The sequence below is a fragment of the Trachemys scripta genome, chromosome 4 (assembly GCF_013100865.1).
Source record: "Trachemys scripta elegans isolate TJP31775 chromosome 4, CAS_Tse_1.0, whole genome shotgun sequence".
In the NCBI taxonomy this organism is placed as follows: domain Eukaryota; kingdom Metazoa; phylum Chordata; order Testudines; family Emydidae; genus Trachemys; species Trachemys scripta.
In genome coordinates this window covers 22,088,576-22,104,364 of record NC_048301.1, presented here as the reverse complement: position 1 = coordinate 22,104,364, position 15,789 = coordinate 22,088,576, and positions in this window count along the sequence as shown.

Genomic DNA, 15,789 nt, shown 5'->3' with positions numbered 1-15,789 from the left:
CTACAGAACTCCCCACCCTCACACATGCCCAACCCCATCATGCTCCTCCCTCTACATCAGGCCCAACAAGTAGAAGAATCCTGAAGGCTAGTAGACTGGCTATTTCAGACCAGAGGGGAGTGCTGTTCCCTCACTTTTAAATCTAGGGGGATTCCTCTCAGTGCCTCTCCTGATCCCAGCCATGACCACCAAACATTTTTAAACATGACTTGCTCCTGTCTACTCTAGATGCTAAGTCAGGTTTCACGTTGGTGCTAACATTTTCTAACCAATACATTTTCCCAGTGTAGATGTTGCCAAATAGGAAGGTGCCAGGCTCTTTAGACTAAAACCATCCCCTTAAATCATCCCGAAACCAATAGGCAGCCCATGTAGATCCTGAAGCTCAAGTCTTTTTCTTCCAGTGTGAAGCACTGCTTAACAGGCCACTACAGATTGCACCTTCTTGAGTTCTGGATTGACTTAAGGAGCACCCCATAAAAAAATGCTTTGTAGCAAATCCAGTTCTGAGTTAAAGGTCTTCCATTTTTTAACAAACCTCTGCTCTATTCTGTTTTCTCCACTAGTATCTCAGAGGATGTTAAACATCAGCTACTACAGTTACACATTTTTAAATCAGCAGGTCTGGATAACTTGCATCAGAGTTTTAAAAGAGCTGGCTTTAGAGCTCCCTGGACCATGAACATTGATTTCCGGAAGTCTTGCAACTCTAGCTTCTTCCAGTCTTCTGGAATTTCCCTAATGTGCCAATATTTAAAAAGGGTAAATGGGATAATTCAGGTAATTATAGGCCTGTTAGTCTGACATAGATGCCATGTAAGATAATGGAACTGCTGAGATGGGACTTGATTAATCAAGAGTTAAAGGAGGGTAGTGTAACTAATGCTGATCAACATGGATGTATGGCAAATGTCAAACTAATTTGATATCCTGCTTTGAGATTACAAGTTTGGTTAATAAATAGTGTTGATGTAGTAGACTTCTATAAGATCTTTGATATGGTACTGCATGATGTTTTGATTAAAAACTAAAAAGATTAAATGGATTGAAAGCTGGCTACTCAATTGGTTTCAAACGATAACTGCAAACGTGGAATAGTCATCAAACAGGTGTGTTTCTAGTGGGATCCTGTAGAGATCCGTTCTTGGCACTATGCTATTTAACGCTTTTATTAATAACTGGGGGAAGAAAACATAAAATCATTACTGATCAAGTTTGCAAGTGACAAATTGGAGGTGTGGCATAATGAAGATAACAGGTCTCCGAGACAGAGTGATCTGGATTGCTCGGTAAGCTAGGCACAAGCAAACAATATGCATTTTAATATGGCTAAATGTGAATGTGACCTCCAGGAACAAAGAACGTAGGCCATACTTACTGGAAGATTTGGATGGTGATGTGGATGCTCAACTGCAAATGAGCACACTGTGATACTGACCAAAGGTCCTGACATTTCCGTAGGAGTAGAGAGGTTATATTACCTCTGTATTTGGCACTGTGTGACCACTGCTGGAATACTACGGCCAGTTCTGGTATACACAGTTCAAGAAGGAATGTTGAGAAATTGGAGAGGGTTCAGAGAAGAGTAATAATGGTTAAAGGATTAGAAAATCTGCCATATAGCTAGCCTGCAGAGTGGTGATATTCTCAGGCTTACCATTGGAATGGTTTACCAAGGGCTGTAATGGATTCCTTAAATCTTTAATTCTTTAAATCAAGATTGGATGTCTGTCTGCAAGAGATGATCTAGTTCATATGCAAGTCACTGGGCTCAGTGCAGGAATTGCGGCATGAAATTCTATGGCCTGTGTTACAAGGTTTGTGGCAGATCTATTAATAGCCCTTAAAGCCATTATGATCTGACCGCCTACGTTTCAGCCATAAAATTATATTATATTTTATACTAGAACAAGTGGGGCCTGCAGGAGAAATAAAGATCATTTTTTTTCCAGACACTCTCAATTCTACCTTCTTGTAATATATGAGGACTTTTTCTTTAAATTTTACATATGGCCTTCAAACACCATTCTCTGTTCTTAGTCTGTCTCCTCACGACAAGTTAGTGATTGTTGTTGTGTAGTTTTCTTAGTAGATAGTGAAATTATATTTAAGAAACCTTATGTGGGATTTCTGTGTTGCAGATACAGAGAAAGGAAAGCTGCTTCCCAGTGAAATATATCAGATGGTGTTTTGTGGATTTCTAAATTTCCACTGTCTACTTCTGCATCTCTTTTGAATAAAAAAAGAGATTGCAACTTGTGTGTTGAAATATCCCCTTCAGAGAAAATACCCCTAAGGTTGTATAGCAACTATGTGTCAATTTCATACCCACATTTGTTTAATAGTTTGAACTTTATAAGAGACTGCTGTGTGACCTATCCATAGAAATAAGCCAGCAAATAATAAGCCTGTCATCAGTATTGCACTTATTATAATTTGCCTGTGGTGAAAGTCTAATTCTCTTGAGTTTGTGGAGAGCATGATTAATTGTCAGGGTAACACTTTAAAATAACAGGTTAATCACTGTTAATTCATTTTGTAATTGCAGTACTAAAATGCTAACCTCATCAGATATTAATAGGGATGCCAGAAGTACAGGTGTAGGAGATTTATTGCACTTCAACACTAATTAGCTGGACGATTGTTTCAAATGTTATCAGCATGTAGTATGTACCTAAAAAAATGGTAAAGACTTGTATTTGGCTGACCTAACTATTGCCCAGAGAAATCAGAGAGCTAAATCCCATTGCCTTAGAGAGAGCTCACTTCCTTTGCATGCTAGTCTTTGTTTAGTTGAAAGATACCCACGCACCCACCCCCCACACAAAATAGCTTGATTACATGGCACCGATGTAAAGTGCTCTCTGGAGGAGGGTGAATGCTCTGAATGTAACTACTCCATCTGACTGACACCCAACCAAATGATCATCTGAGAAAAGCTGCTGCCTGTGTGGTTGTGTGCCAGCCTCCTTCCTTTCTTGAGTGTGTACCTCTCTCCTCCCACCCACCTTACTGCTCATAACTGCCGGACAGCAAGGGATACCAAAAGGTAATTGAGCTGTTTCCTCCCACTAAAGTGCTGTCAGATTAACCCTTCATTAAAGCCCGGGTGGAACTGGTGTGTTAGCTCTGACACTATGGCTCTTGCTCTAATTCATGCTTTATGGCACTTTTGAGCAACCCACGTGCTGCCAACAAGGAGACTCATTGGTATCTGTTTTAATTAAAACCTTGTATTTAGCTGGAAATATGGCAGACAGTTCGTGCATGGGCGAGACAGGCTTCTTGCCATGTGAACCGAGAGAGCCGCATTGAGCAATGGGCCCAGCTTTCGTTTAAAAGGCCATGCTTCAGTCAGTCCGAGTTTCACAATCGCCGATTTCTCAAAGCCAGTTTTAGATCTGGGCAGGGCTTTAGACCAGAGCAGGGCTCAGAAATCTAAAGAGGAATATTGCCTGAAGAGCATCCTTAGGAGTCATGCCATGGATTTCAACATCTCCCATAAGGAAGTTCATTTTGGGTGAAATTCATCCCAGTGCAGAGGGCCTCCTGATCAGCATGTTGTGTCCCTTGTCTGCTTCGGCTGATCTACAAAGGAAGTGAGTCTACTACAACTCCCAGTTCTAGAGCCTGGCTCTTTAACTCGAGCTGTACAGGCCCATGCTTTTGGCACTAGACAGCCCTCGTTCAATTCCTGGTGTCAGTCAAGGTAGCAGCTGCCAGCTCTGAACAATTTAAATCCCAAGTAATCTTTCAGAATAGAGCTGTAGTGGTGCATAGGCCCAGGGCTGGCCCTCTGCATGCTGGTGAATTTCACCAATAATGTGCAATTGCTCAATTAAACGGTCAAATGTGCTGGAGAGTAGTGCAAGTCCTATTCTGTCTAGGCAGCAAGGCAGGTATCTGCAAAGGACCTTAAAGGAGTGAAGCTCCCAAATCCCATTGATTTTCAGTGAAAGTTGGGCGAGGACCCTAGCTTTACAGTGTTTTCATCCCTGTGGTATCTGGGTGTCTTTACCGTGATATCTGAGCGTCTTTACCGTGATATCTGAGCCTGCACCCAGACTCTTCTGCTCATTGTGACTCTTGCTTCCTACTGCCTCAAAGGGCTCTTTTCTCTTTATTGGTTTCCATTAAAGGCACCTACTCATCAGAATAAATAATTCTAGAGAACAGCACTACATAGCAGTACATACATATACATTGTGTTCCTGGCCTTTAAAGGAGTTACCCACCTGGCACCTTCTATGAACATGAGTTTATTTTTATCTATTAGCATTGGTATAACTGACCGTTCGGATACTATGTTCAGTTCTTTTTCAAGTAATGAATTCTCTAGGCAAAGCTTTTTTTGGTCTTGGATTACATCTTAATGTTACTGATCGCTGACATTTCCTTGGGTTATATTCTTAGCATGGCGATTGCAACAAACAAGTGGAAATTGTGGGATTATCGCACTTTTAAGGGTCAAATCCTGCTCTCATGTTCTTCCATGGTAAAACTCAGATTCCTGTAGGTCCTGGGGTTGTCTTTAAGTGCATTTGTAAGTCTAAGACTTTGCCTCATGCCATCTGGGCTCTGAGATGTGATGTTATCCCTGTCCAGCTTGTACTCCAATGTCTCTCTTGTGGTCCAAGTAAGCAAGGGATGTGCTCGGTGATCCATTTTAGAGGCAGCTTGATCAGTGGTTGGTGGCAGGATGAGTGTACCTGGCATTACTCAATAAGTGATGATCAAGAGCTACTTATGGGGGCTGACGTGTTCCGCTTTCTTGGCTGGAAGGATGGAGGTAGCAAAGCAGGGCCTCAGGTGTGGGGCTGGTAAAGCAGCAAGGCCCTATTTGCATTAGTAAAGTGACCCAGTGCTGAGAGTGGTTGTTAGCAATGGGTGCCCCACGGCCCTTTCTCGAGTGATGTTGAAAACAGTTGAGCTGCTAGTGCAGGTGGGACAAAACCATTTCAGCACCTTACAGAAAGCATGAGGGGGATACCAGGTTCCCCCAGGTCTCAGCCACACTTCCTATAACCACACTGGAAATGGATTCCTGGCCATTCTGGCAGCAAAACTATTTTTATCACCCCTTCGGGGAGCAGCACTGAGCCCTGATGGACCAAGGTTTCTACAAAGCTCCCGGAAGGGTGCAGAGAGCTGTCCTGGCCACAGCAACAGCTAGCCTGAGTTCAACAGCACTTTTAAGTGAGGTCTTGGGCATTGTTGATGACAACCATTGTCAGCCTCTGGTAATTCCCTTGGTGTCTGTGAGGCCTGCTCTGAATGTTTACATGTGCAAGGGGTAGTGAGGACTCAGCACAATAGGATATAGAAGCCAGCAAGCAGCTATAAAGATAAGTGTGGGCTTCTAACAAATGTCTAATATTGGCTTAATTAGAGTCCCATTGAAGTCAATGGGAGATTTACCATTCAGCAAAACTTCTGTTGGAGCAAAATAAACGATCCAATTCTTAATGTTTGTATATCATCTTGTCTTAGATGGCCTTTTAGCTTCTCTTTCTGTGTGACCTGGTGGAGACTGCACCTAAGCTATTCAATACAGCGTGGGGCACCTCAATCCCTAAAAGAAATTTGAGCAGACTGTCCTAAATGATTAAGGGGCTGCAGAGAATGACTCGTGAACAAATGTTTAAAGAACCTAATATGTATGGCTTGAGTAAACCATAGCTGATGGGGTGAGTGTAGGGGAATACATTTGTTTGTACATCCCTAAAGGGGATTAACTAGGAGAAATGGGATGAAATGGAGTAAAGAAAAGGCCAAGCTCACTAGCAGGAAATATTTCCTCACAATAAGGTTTTATTAGACTCTGCAATTGTCTTTCATGGGAAATGGTAGAAGTTCCATTGCTTGAGGCATTTGACTGCACAGAGCACTGGAAAATATACAGCAAGGAGCAATCCTGTACTGACATGAAGGGACAAGATGATCTAAAAAGGCCTTTCAATGTTTCCTTTATACGATTTGCCGCTTTAATTATACAAGTTGATTCCTTTCCCCATCCAAATTGTCTTTTCTTGTTGCCTGTAAAATTATAGACTCATAGACTCTAAGGTCAGAAGGGACCATTATGATCATCTAGTCTAACCTCCCGCATGGTGTGGGCCACAAAACCTGACCCACCCACTCCTGGAAGAATTCTCTCCCTTGACTTAGCTGTTGAACTCCCAAATCATTATTTAAAGACTTCTAGTCGCTCGGAATCCTCCAGCAAGCAACCCCTGCCCCATGCTGCGGAGGAAGGCGAAAAACCTCCAGGGCCTCTGCCAATCTACCCTGGAGGAAAATTCCTTCCCGACCCCAAATATGACGATCAGCTGATCCCCGAGCATTGCGGGCAAGATTCTCTAGCCAGACCTTCTGGAAAAGTTCTCTGTGGTAACTTTTAATATCCCATCATTAACCATTGTTATCGACCTATTGACTAAAATCACTGTATCCCATCAAACCATCCCCACCATAAACTTATCAAGCTTTATCTTAAAGCCAGAGAGGTCTTTCGCCCCCACTGTTTCCCTTGGAAGGCTGTTAAACAGAATCATAGAAATGTGGGGCTGGAAAGGACCTCAAGTGTCATCTAGTCCTTCTTCCAGTGCTGAGGCAGGACCAAGTATACCTAGCCCATCCCTGACAGGTGTTTGGCTAATCTGTTCTAAAAACCTTAAAGGATGGTCCAAAACGTCTCTTGGCAACCTATTCTAGCGCTTAACTATCCTTAGAGTTAAAAAGTTTTTCGTAATGTAATGCCAACATCCCTGGAACCTCTTGATCTTAATGCATGAGTGTCTACTGTCTGAGCTAAAATATATGCTTCTCTAGCTGGCATAGCCACCACTAGAGGGGGACAGAGTGCCACACTGAGCAGGCGTGGCTTACATACTGCCCCTGGGAGGGGCAGTGTGTCCTGAACTTCAGAGACTTTCCAGTTGAATTCCTCATATGGACCACCACTTGTAACACCCATGCCCCTAACATCCCCTCTATTAGTCAGCATGGATAGAGGACAGGTCCTAGAGTTGTGTGAAGGGGATAAAGTAGATCCACAATAGGCTGTGGTCATGGGAAGCTTTAGCAAGAGTATCTCCAGAGCAAATATTGTACAGGCCTTGGGAAAGGTCACCTTCCTTGGCAAAACCTATTGAGAGGAAGAACAGAGATGGGATGCCTTCTGTTCTGGGTCCATGAGGTTTGATGTGCAGATGGCACCCAGAGAAATAATTGGGGATGAAATGGACTCTACAAACTGTAGGCACTATGCCCATTATGCCTCCTATACCCTCAGATGAGACATCTGATTTTCAAAGAGAAATTCAACATTTGCTCCAGAGAATGGGAAAGAAGGAAAACAATTTGAGGGCAGTGTATAGTCCTCCTGCCCCATCTTCTCCCACTGACAGAAGATTCATTCCTGAAGGCCTTTACCCAGGCCATGGGACAAGTGGCAGGCCTGGAAACTGGAACTAGCAGCCATCAGAGACTAAGAACCTTTTCAGGGCTAAAACCTACCCCCTGCACAGAAGGAAGAATTTGAAGCCTGGCTGTTCAGATGGAACAGGACTTGACCTGCTCCAAAAGGGAAAAACAAAAGAGCCTAGTGGAAAGTCCACAAAGACCTGCTGCTGAATCTATCTGGTCACTCTGGGTCAGTCAGGCTGGCTCTAGCATTTTTGCCGCCCCCCCCCCCCAAAAAAAAAAAGAAAAAAAAAAAAGAAAGCTGCTATAGGCAGCAGCTCTACCGCCGCTTCTTTCTACAGTGGCACTTCGGCGGCAGGTCCTTCGCTTGGAGAGGGAGTGACAGCCCTGCTGCCGAATTGCCACCTAACGGCCGGACGTGCCACCCCCCTCTTCATTAGCCACCCCAGGCACCTGCTTGCTACGCTGGTGCCTGGAGCTGGCCCTGGGGTCAGTAACCCAGAGGCAATTATGGCTGAATACCTCTCAGCTTTGAAAGGCATGGTTAGAAGCACTGAAAGTGGAGAGGAAGGTATATTAAAATTGCTGCCCACCCATCAGGAGCCAGGAGAGAAACAATCGCGGGATCTGGCATGGATGGAATGACTCCAACAGAGAGTCCACTATGAGAAGAGAGTTGCAAAGAGTGATTTGGATCACCTCAGACTGGAGCAAGTGTTAAAGGGTGTTAGACATGCTTTATTCATGCTGCTCCAGTTGCATATAGAGGACAGAGAGGGGAATCCCCTGTCTTTCGCTACACTGACAAGAGAGATCAGGGAGAGGGAAACTCAGGACTCTAGAGATAAGCTTTTCCGAGGGACTGAAACTAGTGTGTACTTTGGAAGCCACTCAGTGTAACACCTCTCCTGAAAGTAACCCTATGATGAAACAGATAGCTGAGTTGCAAGAGAAAGTAGCAGCACTGATAGTGAAAGAGCACTCAGGAGTGTCTCCCCCAACAAATGACAAGAGGTGGAGTATCTCGACTCCCAGACAAATGCGAGATGGACAGCTATACCAGAGAGACGGGGGTCAAGAAAATGATAGGGCCTGGCGGAACCCCTGCCTCTTGGAGCCCACATTTCTGTTATTAGTGTGAAGAAGATAGAAGCACTGCCTATGAGGATGTTCCAATCCTGTAAGCTCTGGGAGAGCTGAGGAACAATTTGTGGCCCTCTGTCAATAAGATAGTGGGAAACGTTGGAGGGGCCAGGTAAGGGAGCACCCTGGGTCCCATAACCATAAAGATGTGAAGGCTGAGTCTTTGCCTCCAACTGTGTCTGGCTTGCCTGTAGAAGTGGCTGGACCAAAGTCTGAGGTTGGAGTGGCCATTGAGGGAAGAGAGTGTACAGTGGTCCTAGATAGTGGCACTCAGGTCACTATAATCTTTGAACCCTTTTCAGGGCAACATCTGCCCCATCTGCCCCTGCAACCTCTAACTGGGTTGACTGTATGGGGTTAGGAGATGAACAGTACCCATAACTGAGATGTGCTAGTGAAATTAAAATCCCAAAGGATGTGGTTGGAATTAAGAAAGAGAGACACTTGCTTTGGTCCATCCACTGGGTATCCAAATCAGGTGCCTTGAATTGTAGGAACAAATGCAGCCATGTTTGGAGATTTGGCTCAGCTATGCAAAACCTTTGCTGGACCTAAATGCGCACACAGCCTGAATATCCATGCACTATGTTCAGAAGCATATCAAGCTAAAGAAGGAGAGTGAGACCAGTGTGGACTTGAGGATTGGTGGGAACAATCAAACTAAGATATAGGGCTCCAGTTACTATTTCTGCTAGGACAACCCATGTAGTGGATGAAATTGCTCAAGTGGATCAGAAGGCCACCAATTAGTTAATCCTGGTTGAAGCCCCAGATACAGATACACTGCTGGGTGGATTGATGGTGAAGAAGGTATAGCCAAAACCTCATCTCATACAAAAGTGTCAATAAAGCTGCTGGTGGCTAATGAAACTGAGCAGCCAATCACTATCCCTCAGGGAACTGTTAGTACAGATATACTTGGCTGCAACTGTGGCCCATACTGCCCCCAGCAGGAAGATTACACCCATACAAGTTGAACTTTGGGAACTCCCCAATTCTTCTAGTGCGGAAAGAGAGAAAGAAATGAAAACTTGTGCAATGAGCCCAAGTGTTCTCTGCTTGTGAGTGGGATGTGGGTTGTGGCAAGGGATTTGAACACCACATTTGGCTGAATGATAGGCCTTTCCATGAAAGATCGAGGAGGCTAGAAGATGTCGAAGATGTTTGGAAATATATCCAGGAGTTGAAGACCACAGGAATTGAGCTCTGGAAGTTCTTACGCCTCCCCCATTGTTGTGGCCAGAAAAAAGAATGGAGATGTATTCAAGTGCATATATTATCATACTTTGAACAGGTGTACAATCCCTGACCAATACCACCCCAAAAGTGGATGAAGCCTTAGATTGCCTAACAAAAAGCTGTTGGTTTTTCTATTTTGGATCTGAGAAGCAGATACCCATGGGACCAGTTGATATGACGAAGGCAGCCTTCATCTGTCTGCTCGGATTCTACAAATTTCTGAGACTGCCCCAGGGAATATCTGGGGCCCCGGCCACATTCCAGAGATTAATGGAGCAGACCGTTGCATGAATCTTCTGGCCGTTCTGGTGTATCCGGATGACTTAATAGTGTTTGGTTGCACTTTGGAAGAGCATGAAGAACACTTGTTGAAAGTGTTGGATAGCCCACACTCCCCTCAGGCAGAGCTGGCCTCTTCTCATCCCATTGACTTCACCTGGAGTTGTAAGTGCTCAGCACTTCTGATCATCCCCCAGACTCCTGATGGAGACTTCAGGTAAAGTTTAAATGTAGGCGTGACAGTGATTAATTCATGGTTTTCAGCCGCACAATAAAAGTTGTGACCCTCTAGCAGAAGAGACATGAAAGTAGCAGGAAAGTTATACACTAAAAAAGGTTAACACACAAATTTAATTAAAAAAATCAAGCTGTGTTAATAGGTTTTAAGAGTCTAAAAAGAGGGAGGATTAATTTAGGTCTCTGTTAATTCTAGAGTATGACAATGTGGCAGAATTATAATCAGAAAATGCTCAGGTTTACATCCGGTAGCAATTTTGGTCAACATCTAGGCACTTGTCTAGTGCATGCTTCCCTGCCACTAAAAGCCCCCCCACACACACACACTTTACCCAATTGAAGCAACAGGCAGTGAGATAAGTACAATGCCATTACTCGTATTGGAATGTGACTAGCATACTTGAAATAACGTAACAATACCAGCACATAGGACTTGAAGTCAGAACTTTTGGCCTCCCAGCACAGATTTCTGCCAGCTGAGCTGAAGACCATTACGTGGTAGTGGGCTGTTATCCTCGAGCAGACTGGCTAATACAGAGGGGTGTGGCTGGCACATGCTTTGCTAATGTGTTACATAAGTGCCCATGTTCTAGTGAAAAATGCTGTGCTATCTTTAATGACCATGAGTGATCAGGGCTCCTCAAGGCCAACATCTCATTATACAAATGGCACCTTCAGCAGCATGCTGCCCCATCAGAAAGGCTGCCTGCCACTGGGTCATCAGTATTGGTATCTGGGATTTTCCTTGGAAGTCTGGCATCCAAATATCAACTCAGCCCTAGCCTGCTTAGCTAACGGCCGCAGCAATCGGAATGAAGTATTGTTGCAGGCATGGAGGCTACACAAGATTTTGTTGGGAGCTGGACAACTGCTTCTAAAGCATTAAACCCAAAGTGGAAGGCAGGCAAGGGTTCTTTTGACTCCAGAACAAAGGACGTCTGAGTACACTCGCAGCTCGGAATTCAAGATTTCTTATGACTTCTGTGCTGTTCCTGTCCTTCACGCACCCTGCAAACGTTGAAAAGATGAGCAAATGCGATATCCAGAGTAACAGGCAGGACACGTCGTATCACAAAGCCGACACCCCGTTCTGCTCGGCAGCCTCCATTGAAGAAAGGTGCAGCACTCGAATAACTGGAGTGTTGCTGCTCACGGTTTAAGATAGGCAGAGCTGCATGGCAACTTGTGCATCCTCTTCCCTGCTTGGTGCCAGCTAGCAGTGTTACTCCCTCACTTTCAAGGGCAATAAATCAATTCATGCTCCCACTTTAACCAGGAAAATTAAAAAAAGCTTTCCCCTTAATTCCTTATGTTGTTTTTCACCCGGGCAAGTGGAAAGATAATGGGAGCTATGCAAAGTCGTGATGTCTGAGCACAGGATTAGGTAAATACCCTTTTAATGCAGAAGTGTAACTCTATGTTTTCATGCTGTGTGGCTGCAGGACCATGTTTTTAAAAGTAGTGCAGTCGGTGAACTGTGCAAAATATACCTACTAGGCACCACATATGTATAAGCAAACAAGTTGTTTGCACATAGAGCGGGCGGGGTGTTGCAAGAGCACGTGACTGTGTGCTCAGCCAGCTGGCCTGCACGTGCAAATCAGGTGATTGCCTGTGCAATTGGGACAGCTGCCCTCTTGGCCAAGCACAGTGGGACATTGAGCCAGGGACCTTAAGAGCTAAACACATGAACTATTACAGCTTGAGCTAAGAACCAAACTCTGTAGCTGAGGGCTGTAACAACTCCTATCCTCTGTGGATTGGGCACAGAGAGGGGGACACACTACCGGTTTCATACATTCAGTTGCAGGGTTTTGTGGAGACAACAACAAGGCCTGCACTTTGCATAACTCACTTGTGCACAGAGCGCGCACAATGTGGCCAAGGTATTCAAAGAGCATTTTACCGAACATACACAGGAAGGGGGTGGAAATATGTTATGCAGTTGGATTATAATTTTTAAAAATCTGTTTTAAATATTAAAATGATTGAGCCAATGAATCACCCCCACCAGCTCTCACAAACCCTGTAACGAGATCAGGCTCCGTCTCAGAAAATGATTTTCTGCCAGATAATTCTGATGCTAAATAAAGTCCTAGAGCTGCCTCGCTGTGATCTTTAGTTACAGAGAGGATGAGGAGTTGTCAAAGCTGAGCTGGGATGTTGGAATCTGATGGGAGAGATGATCATGAAGCCATCTGATCCTTCTATCTCCCGAGTATACAAAGAGTACAGTTGATACCAATATAAACCCTCCTAACTTTACCCAGTATAGTATTTTTGGTGGTTCTTTATTTGATTACTCCATTTACAGAATGGCCTAGACCATGTGAAGACTGTACAGCCCACTTCATCGGATGCATAGAGTGGAACATATAGTAAGGACATATATATATACACATACAGAGAACATGAAAAGGTGGGAGTTGTCCTACCAACTGTAAGTAGGTTTTCATGTTCTCTGTATGTGTATATATATATCTCCTTACTATATGTTCCACTTTATGCATCCGATGAAGTGGCCTGTAGCCCATGAAAGCTTATGCTCAAATAAATTTGTTAGTCTCTAAGATGCCACAAGTACTCCAGTTCTTTTTGCAGATACAGACTAACACGGTTGCTACTCTGAAACATTTTAGCCAGGAAGTTGAGCGATGCAAAACAAATTTAATAGGGCTGTTTGTGCCTCAGTTTCTCAGGATGTTCAGTGGAGATGATAATACAGAGATGCTGTGATAATCAGTATGTACAGCCCTTTCGAAATCTAAAGCACTGTTTAAATGCTAAGTACATGGCACGTGTGCCACCTTTGTCAAAATGGAGGCACTGGCTACAACTGGAATGCTGGGTATGTGTGCTATCCTTGATACTTTTGAAAGCATTTTACAAAGATGCAGTAACTCATCCTTTTGCTGTTCCTCTCTGAAAGGAGTTGCTTAGGTATGTACCCACGCTATTCCTGCTCAATCCCCTGTTGCCTAAGACCCTGGTTTTGCGATTGACTAGGTGCATCTGCTTTCCCTGGCCTCTGCAACAGACTTGCAAAATCTCGCATTGCTTCTCTGGTCCTGTGGAGACTTGATATAAGTGTCGTCATTTGCTTTATACAACTGGCACGAATTGACATTTTTGTTGGCAGTCTCTGCAGAAAGGCCAAGGACTGAATAGGCCGTGGAGACTGAATACCTATACATTCTGATCGCTGCAAAAGGCTTCTCCAATATGGGGCTGAGGCAAGTCATTGGGAGGAAAACTCGTGCTGCCGTTGTCTGCGATGTAACTATTCTGTAAATAAACAGAGGACTTCTTTCCCAGGGCTGGCAATCCAGCATCTTTTACAAGCACTAGACTCAGTTAAAAGAACAAAATCCAACCCTATTAGAGTATGTTATCAGACTATATAACAACAGTATAGTTTGCCCAAAGTCTCCATTTATCAGATTAGGTGTTACAGACACATCAACAGGCTGCAACAACCTCTCAGTGACCTTAGAGGAAAAACAGCAGGTCCACAGGAACAGACCTGACTTCAGTCCCATAATAACACATTTATTGGAGCCTTTATGTTTACCCAAATTAACCACCCAACAGTCAGCGCCATACACAAGGACTCTGAGGCAACTTTGACCTTTACCTTTTGCAGGTTTATTACAACATGCTATATAGGACCTCTCACACCTTAGGAACTTTCTACTAGACTGTGGTGGGGTCGATTTCTGATGCATGTGGTGGAATTGTATGAAAATTAAATTTCTTTTGGCAGCAAGTCAAACTAAAGTTGTGACTGACACAACTGTAGTTGTAATTGCAATGCCTAGAGTGTGCCAGATGCTCTACACAAATACTGGAAGACACAGTCCCTGCCCCTAAGTACTTACAGTCTAATAAATCCTAAATATTTTCCTTTTTTCTAGCCTATATGTGGTAATATCTCATGCACTTGTATTTGGCTCAACCTAGGACCCAATCCAATTCCAACTGAAATCAATGGGAGTCTAGTGATGCTAGTGGGAGCTGAATCAGGACTGTAGCTATCCATGTTTCTAGCGCAGCCTGCTAGAGCACACTGGATTATTCTGATAGGATTTGGAAGATTCTCACAAGTAGGGATTCCTTTTCCATTTATATTCAGGAGCCAGATCCGACTCCCAGTAAAGTCACCAGAAGAACTCGAATTGACTTCTGTGGGAATTGGGCCTGGCCGTAGACCCTCTTTGAACAGCATCTAAGTGAACAGGTAAACTTTTTAATCTGGCTTAATTTGACCCTTTTGGGATCGTTATGGAAGCTGTGAATGTTCTGATCACTATTCTGTCTTTATGACAATGGATGCTCACCTCATGAGTCACATGTCCTAGTTAATGATGGTGGATTACTGAGTCCATTCTGTCACTGAGAGGCGTTTTAATTTCCCTCTTTTTTCTTTAACTTCTTATAGTGTGTCCCATCCTTTACGCTTTATTATTGCCATTTTTCATGTAACATTGGATCGTAATTTCCACCCAACTGTTTACATTCTAAAAATATAATCACAGAGCAAAGGGCTGATTTTTGACAGGTCTTAGTCATTGGATACACTGGAATATGGACATGACCCATATGGGTGTTTGGTTGAGCAATGAGGAGTTGTGACGGTATCTGATTAAAATATGACCATGCAAATCATTGTTGCTACCACTGTTATATAATTGCAACAGATCTTGTACAAAGTACGTCAAGTAAGGCGTCTATGGAAAAGTTGTGATTTGCTGAATATGATTATGCTATTTGTATGCATGTATCATTGTTGTATTTGAAGTTATAAGAATTGGCTCTATACCTGTATTTCAAATATATTTGCTCCTGAGGTAACGTCCACAAGGTATTTAGCCTGCACATCTTGAAGGAACTATTTGAGTTAAGTGGCCCATCAAGGAACACTTAACTCACAATGGACCATGGAAGATGCCCATCCAGGCCTGATGGACTTTTATATGAACAACTAGAGTGTGAGTAATGGCTTCTGCTATGACTAAGCGAAATCATGCATGGGCATGTGACTTGCCTATGTGACTCCAAACACCATCTTGTCACCTGTAATTTTCCACAGTGAGAACAATGGGTTTCTCTTCACCTGAGAGAAGTTATAAAAGGCCTTAGAAACATCTCAATTTTGTCTCTTTCTTGCTCAAACCTCTGGACTATGAACTGTTGGGAACATTCTAACCAAGGGACTGAGGACCTTCCAATGATTTGGAAGCAACCAGAGACTTACGAAGCCAGCAGTTTATTCCATCACTGCTACAAGCCTGATCCAAGAACTGTACATTTATTGTATGTATTTGATTCTCTTAACCAATTTTAACTCTCACCTTTCTTTCTTTTTATAAATAGATTGGCAACAGCGTGATTATTGGGTAAGATCTGAGTTATATATTGACCTGGGTGTGTGGCTGGCCCTTTGGGATCAGAAAAATCTCTTATTGG